A 7983-nucleotide genomic window follows, 5' to 3' on the forward strand; every position below is an offset into this window, starting at 1 on the left:
GCGTTGTGTGCAAAAAAAAGATCATTGGATTTCTCTCATCACCTAATTCATCCACATTTTAATAGACGTACCATCGTGACATTCTGAACCAGTAAATTACAAAACCTCTTTTATACTAAACTTTAACATTTATATCTGTAATAATAATAATAATAAATGCCATTTAGAAGACACTTTTATCCAACGTGCCTTGCATACGTTTTGTGTGTATGGGCTGTCAGGGGAATCGATAAAACACCTCACTAGATGGCCATTGTCAACAGGCTCCAATACAGAACTATTTATGACCTCACTAGATGGCCATTGTCAACAGGCTCCAATACAGAACTATTTATGACCTCACCAGATGGCCATTGTCAACAGGCTCCAATACAGAACTATTTATGACCTCACTAGATGGCCATTGTCAACAGGCTCCAATACAGAACTATTTATGACCTCACTAGATGGCCATTGTCAACAGGCTCCAATACAGAACTATTTATGACCTCACTAGATGGCCATTGTCAACAGGCGCCAATACAGAACTATTTATGACCTCACTAGATGGCCATTGTCAACAGGCTCCAATACAGAACTATTTATGACCTCACTAGATGGCCATTGTCAACAGGCTCCAATACAGAACTATTTATGACCTCACTAGATGGCCATTGTCAACAGGCTCCAATACAGAACTATTTATGACCTCACCAGATGGCCATTGTCAACAGGCTCCAATACAGAACTATTTATGCTTGAAGGATGACTATTTATGACCTCACTAGATGGCAGCTCAATACAGAACTATTTATGACTAAGATGGCCATTGTCAACAGGCTCCAATTTTTATGACCACAAGACCATTGTCAGGAAAAGAACTATTTATGACCTCACTAGAGGCCATTGAACAGGCTCCATGGAACTATTTATGACCACTGACCATTGTCACAGGCTCCAATGAACTTTGTCAGATGGCCATTGTCAACAGGCTCCAATACAGAACTGTTTATGGATGGCCATTGTCAACAGGCTCCAATACAAACTATTTATGCAAAGGATGACTTACATACAGCCAATCAAAAAGCTTATACCTGACCTATTGACAGGTCTGTTGGGAAGCCACTGACCTGTGACTGTTTGTCAGGCAAAACACAAAAACAGAACAGCCAATCAAAATGCTTATACCTGTGATTGACAGGTCTGTTGGTCGTCTGTGAAAACACAAAAAGAAGAGTCAGAGAAGTGTGTGTGTGTGTGTGTGTGTGTGTGTGTGTGTGTGTGTGTGTGTGTGTGTGTGTGTGTGTGTGTGTGTGTGTGTGTGTGTGTGTGTGTGTTATTAAACAACTAAATTGACCGACGTCAGTTCAATTACTTGAATTCCATTTAGTTTGTATTTTTTGTGAGCTCTGCGCGCCGGTAGAGAAATCAGATCAAGAACAAACTGTGGGCCGCTGGAAGTTGTAGTTTTCAACAGAAAATATTAAACTTAGTTCAGGGCAGAAAACGTGGTAATTAACTACAATGACTATAATCCATTGCGCCTGCCCTGCTCTTCCGGCCCCAGAAAGACACATGAGAGAGGAATGTACACAGCACAACGACAATAGGGATATTGACAGTTCGTTAGGTAGCTGTACCCGATTAATATTTGTAGTACTTGGTAATTAGCCGTCTTGAAAGTATGTCCTATCTACTTTGAAGAACAACTAAAATAGTTTTATCGTCAGACAGCTCTGCAGCATATTAGGTAGCTACTAGCTAGCTAGTTACTATTACATATTAGGTAGCTACAAGCTAGCTAGTTACTATTACATATTAGGTAGCTACTAGCTAGCTAGTTACTATTACATATTAGGTAGCTACAAGCTAGCTAGTTACTATTACATATTAGGTAGCTACAAGCTAGCTAGTTACTATTACATATTAGGTAGCTACTAGCTAGCTAGTTACTATTACATATTAGGTAGCTACTAGCTAGCTAGTTATTATTACATATTAGGTAGCTACTAGATAGCCAGCTAGCTAGTTACTAGCCTAGCTAAATAGGATGACTTGTAAATGAGGTTAGATGGTTGGCTGAGCAGAGATGACAAAAAAATATATAATAATAATACATTTTTTAAAAACTCAATAAGAAAATTGAAAGTTCTAAAAATGTGGCTTTGGAATTTCTACTAAAATTTCATTTCTATTAAAAAGCTTAAGCATATATATCTTTTTTTTATACAAATCAAAATGGAAAAATTATTTATTTTTCACCGAACTGAAACGACCTCAAAAAGCACTAATCGCTCAGCACTAGTGTGTGTGTGTGTGATACTCACGTTGGGTGTGACCTGATATTCTATGTAACTCTTCAGCCCATACATCTTAGAGCCCTTTTTAGGATCAGCCACGACACAGTCAAGAGGAGACTGGGGATACAGCCAGACTGGCCCCACATCTCCCATCTACGCGTGCGTGCGCGCGCACACACACACACACACACACACACACACACACACACACACACACACACACACACACACACACACACACACACACACACACACACACACACACACACACACACACACACACACACACACACACACACACACACACACACACACACACACACACACACACACACATTACTACATTGCTATTACCATCTTGAGTAACAAAGTTTCCCCCATAAATGTAATGTGAATGTAATATAATGTAAATGAAGTGCCTTGTAAAAGTAATGTAAAGTAATGCAGATGGATGTCAAAGTAATTTATTGTAAAGTAATGTCAATGTAATGTTACTGTAATGTAATGTAAATGTGTAGAACAGATGGATGACTCACATAGATGGCCAGTCTGTCTTTGCCTTTGGGTGGTAGTTTAGCCAGGAGGTACACCTCTGGGTTGGGGATCTTAGAGAACGCAAACCTAGTGGAAGAATACGGACCTACAGTACCAGTCAAAAGTTTGGACACACCTACTCTTTCAAGGGTTTTTCTTTATTTTTACTATTTTCTACATTGTAAAATATTAGTGAAGACAATAAAACTTTGAAATAACACATATGGAATCATGTAGTAACCAAAAAAAGTGTTAAACAAATCAAAATATATTTTATATTTGAGATTCTTCAAAGTAGCCACGCTTTGCCTTGATGACAGCTTTGAACACTATTTTTTGAAAAGTTACCAGAATTTTTCAACCCTAGTGAAATGCAACATTTAAAAATAAATAAGGGTGAGTGTTTGTGTGTCTTACTTGTTGAGGGATATCTTCATGTGTGTGTGTGTGTTGCGGCCTGTCGCCTCTCCTTCCTCCTCCCCTGTAGTTTCTCCATAAACCCCTGTTGATCTGGCATCATCCCACTCTTCATCCCACTCACCATCATCGTCATCATCACCTTCACACGCACAAATGCACACGCACAAACAAGGACATTATAAAAATAAAAAAACTAATAAATGCAACATTACAAATACAACAACATTTACAAACATCTTGTTTGTCTTTGTGTGTCACCTGCATTCTGTTGAGTCTGCGCGTATCCCTGGGTGTCCCATCCCCCGGCTGTCTTGTTGGTGTAAGCTCCTCCCCAGACCAAGGGTTGTCACCGTTAGCAACCTGCAAACAACAACAGCAGCAGTGAACTCTGGGAAATGTTTACGAGCTGCTTAAAAAAAAAAAAAAGACTGCTTCAGCCTGTTCTGTTTTAAAGGCTAAGTGGCTTGATGTTTTGAAGTGGCGTGACTCTGACCAAGGCATTCGTAATGGCTAAAGTGTGTGTGTGGTGCATGCTGTCCTGCTTTATACAGTTTTAATGGCTCAAGCGTGGCCAGAGAAGGTACCTGGATGTTTGTGTGTGTTTTAATGGCCCAAGCGTGGACAGAACTGGCCTTGGGCCTACAAAAGAGAAGCTCCAACGCCATGCTAACGACTATTTCCCTTCCTGCCTGACTATAAACATCTCTCTCTCTCTCTTTCAATTAAAGGGGCTTTATTGGCATGGGAAACATACAGTGGGGCAAAAAATATTTAGTCAGCCACCAATTGTGCAAGTTTTCCCACTTAAAAATATGAGAGAGGCCTGTAATTTTCATTGTAGGTACACTTCAACGATGACAGACAAAATGAGAGAAAAAAATCCAGAAAATCACATTGTAGGATTTTTAATGAATTTATTTGCAAATTATGGTGGAAAATACGTATTTGGTCACCTAAAAACAAGCAAGATTTCTGTCTCTCACAGACCTGTAACTTCTTCTTTAAGAGGCTCCTCTGTCCTCCACTCGTTACCTGTATTAATGGCACCTGTTTGAACTTGTTATCAGTATAAAAGACACCTGTCCACAACCTCAAACAGTCACACTCCAAACTCCACTATGGCCAAGACGAAAGAGCTGTCAAAGGACAACAGAACCAACATTGTAGACCTGCACCAGGCTGGGAAGACTGAATCTGCAATAGGTAAGCAGCTTGGTTTGAAGAAATCAACTATGGGAGCAATTATTAGGAAATGGAAGACATACAAGACCACTGATAATCTCCCTTGATCTGGCGCTCCACGCAAGATCTCACCCGTGGGGTCAAAATGATCACAAGAACGGTGAGCAAAAATCACAGAACCACACAGGGGGACCTAGTGAACGACCTACAGAGAGCTGGGACCAATGTAACAAAGCCTACCATCAGTAACACACTACGCCGCCAGGGACTCAAATCCTGCAGTGCCAGACGTGTCCCCCTGCGTAAGCCAGTACATGTCCAGGCCCATCTGAAGTTTGCTAGGGAGCATTTGGATGATGCAGAAGAAGATTGGGAGAATGTCATACGGTCAGATGAAACCAAAATATAACTTTTTGGTAAAAACTCAACTCGTCGTGTTTGGAGGACATTAATGCCGAGTTGCATCCAAAGAACACCATACCTATTGTGAAGCATAGGGTGGAAACATCATGCTTTGGGGCTGTTTTTCTGTAAAGGGACCAGGACGACTGATCCGTGTAAAGGAAAGAATGAATGGGGCCATGTATCGTGAGATTTTGAGTGAAAACCTCCTTCCATCAGCAAGGGCATTGAAGATGAAACGTGGCTGGGTCTTTCAGCATGACAATGATCCCAAACACACCGCCCGGGCAACAAAGGAGTGGCTTCGTAAGAAGCATTTCAAGGTCGTGGAGTGGCTTAGCCAGTCTCCAGATCTCAACCCCATAGAAAATCTTTGGAGGGAAAGTCCGTGTTGCCCAGCAACAGCCCCAAAACATCACTGCTCTAGAGGAGATCTGCATGGAGGAATGGGCCAAAATACCAGCAACAGTGTGTGAAAACCTTGTGAAGACTTACAGAAAACATTTGACCTCTGTCATTGCCAACAAACGGTATATAACAAAGTATTGAGATAAACTTTTGTTATTGACCAAATACTTATTTTCCACCATAATTTGCAAATAAATTCATTAAAAATCCTACAATGTGATTTTCTGGATTTTTTTTCTCATTTTGTTTGTCATAGTTGAAGTGTACCTATGATGAAAAGTACAGGCCTCTCTCATCTTTTTAAGTGGGAGAACTTGCACCATTGGTGGCTGACTAAATACTTTTTTGCCCCACTGTATGTTATTGCCAAAGCAAGTGAAATAGATCAGAAACAAAAGTGAAATAAACAATATAAATGAACAGTAAACATTACAGTAAAGACATTACAAATGTAATTTTATGTATATATACAGTGTTGTAACAAAGTACAAATAGTTAAAGTACAAAAGGGAAAATAAATAAGCATAAATATGGGTTGTATTTACAATGGTGTTTGTTCTTCGCTGGTTGCCCTTTTCTTGAGGCAACAGGTCACAAATCTTGCTGCTGTGACGGCACACTGTGGTATTTCACCCAGTAGATATTGGAGTTTAATGAAATCATATTGTGAAATATGTGTCTCTAATATGGTCATACATTTGGCAGGAAGTGCAGCTCAGTTTCCCCATCATTTTGTTGACAGTGTGCACATAGCCTTCTTCTCAAGAACCAGGACTGCCTACGGCAGCCTTTCTCAATAGCAAGGCTATGTTGGTCACTGAGTCTGTACATAATCAAAGCTTTCTTTAATTTAGAGACAGAGACCGAGTCCCTCTCTTTCTCTCTCAAGCCCCATAACTTATTGTAATGAAGTAGTGTGTACCTGAGTGTTTGTGCTGTTGCTGGACTCGGGGCTGTAGGCATCCGGATAGGTAGCCGTCTCTGGTGTTGTGGATGACACCGCACCAACCTGAGAGATGAGGGGGGATTGTAATAATCATCCACATTTTGACTTTATCTTTACCCCCCTAAGGACAAAGACAGTAGTCATGGCTATCTTTCCCATGTGTGCAGGATGAAAACATCACTGTTTGTACTACAGGGATGACAGTAAACATACTTTGCAAAGACACAGTGTTGCTTTAGCGTCACACTGTTAGCAACGTTTAGTCAAGTTTATTTTGGCGTGGTACTCGGGATCTTCAAAACATTTTCCAGAGTTCAACTTTGATCTTTGCTACGGCTCCCCAGTGATGTCACGTTTGTCAAAAAAATAAATGCGGTGTGATGGGGTCTCACAAAGACTACTCGACACCTCCCACACACACACACACGCACGCACACACACACACACGCGCGCGCGCGCACACACGCACACACACACACACACACACACACACACACACACGCACACACACACACACACACACACAAGCTGGAACGATAAACTGCCTTCCTCTTACCGAAGCATTTTGTGTTACCGAGTTGGTAATCTACCCTGCACTGTAGAGACTGCTGCCCTATGTACATACTCATGGAACACTGAGAAACTAAATGCATTCAACTGAAATGTGTCTTCCGTATTCAACCCAACCCTCTGAATCAGAGAGGTGCGGGGGGGCTGGGGAACAGTGGGTTAACTGTCTTTCTCAGGGGCAGAACGACACATTTTTACCATGTCAGCTCGGGGATTCGATCTAGCAACCTTTCAGTTACTGGCCCAACGCTCCTACCCGCCAGGCTACCTGGTCACTTTAATAACATTTACATACTGTTTTACCCATTTCATATGTATAAGACTGTATTGTAGTCCAGTCCCATCCTATATAACTACTGCTGTACACCCTTTTCTAGTCACATACTGTCCATGTACTGTCCCGAACTCTGACATTGCTTGTACCAATATTTCTTAATTACTTTCTTTTAATGTTTTGGATCCGTGTGTATTGTTTTATATTGTTAGGTATTACTGCACTGTTGGAGCTAGGAACATAGGCATTTAGCTAGGTATTACTGTACTGTTGGAGCTAGGAACATAGGCATTTAGCTAGGTATTACTGTACTGTTGGAGCTAGGAACATAAGCATTTAGCTAGGTATTACTGTACTGTTGGAGCTAGGAACATAAACATTTAGCTAGGTATTACTGCACTGTTGGAGCTAGGAACATAAGCATTTAGCTAGGTATTACTGTACTGTTGGAGCTAGGAACATAGGCATTTAGCTAGGTATTACTGTACTGTTGGAGCTAGGAACATAAGCATTTAGCTAGGTATTACTGTACTGTTGGAGCTAGGAACATAGGCATTTAGCTAGGTATTACTGTACTGTTGGAGCTAGGAACATAGGCATTTAGCTAGGTATTACTGTACTGTTGGAGCTAGGAACATAAGCATTTAGCTAGGTATTACTGTACTGTTGGAGCTAGGAACATAGGCATTTAGCTAGGTATTACTGCACTGTTGGAGCTAGGAACATAAGCATTTAGCTAGGTATTACCTCACTGTTGGAGCTAGGAACATAAACATTTAGCTAGGTATTACTGCACTGTTGGAGCTAGGAACATAAGCATTTAGCTAGGTATTACTGTACTGTTGGAGCTAGGAACATAAGCATTTAGCTAGGTATTACTGCACTGTTGGAGCTAGGAACATAAGCATTTAGCTAGGTATTACTGCACTGTTGGAGCTAGGAACATAAGCATTTAGCTAGGTAGTACT

The 7983-nt window shown here is 40.9% G+C and overlaps 1 long non-coding RNA gene across 1 annotated transcript; it reads right to left on the reverse strand.

The window, feature by feature from the left end:
• Positions 1–1142: 1142 nt before the first annotated feature.
• Positions 1143–3596, reverse strand: LOC124028882. Its single transcript, XR_006837675.1, has 5 exons — positions 3492–3596; positions 3231–3372; positions 2816–2900; positions 2307–2432; positions 1143–1193 (listed from the first exon to the last, which is right to left on the reverse strand). It is a non-coding gene; the product is annotated as an uncharacterized LOC124028882 (long non-coding RNA).
• Positions 3597–7983: the final 4387 nt, after the last annotated feature.

The sequence above is a fragment of the Oncorhynchus gorbuscha genome, unplaced genomic scaffold (assembly GCF_021184085.1).
Source record: "Oncorhynchus gorbuscha isolate QuinsamMale2020 ecotype Even-year unplaced genomic scaffold, OgorEven_v1.0 Un_scaffold_4947, whole genome shotgun sequence".
Lineage (NCBI taxonomy): Eukaryota > Metazoa > Chordata > Actinopteri > Salmoniformes > Salmonidae > Oncorhynchus > Oncorhynchus gorbuscha.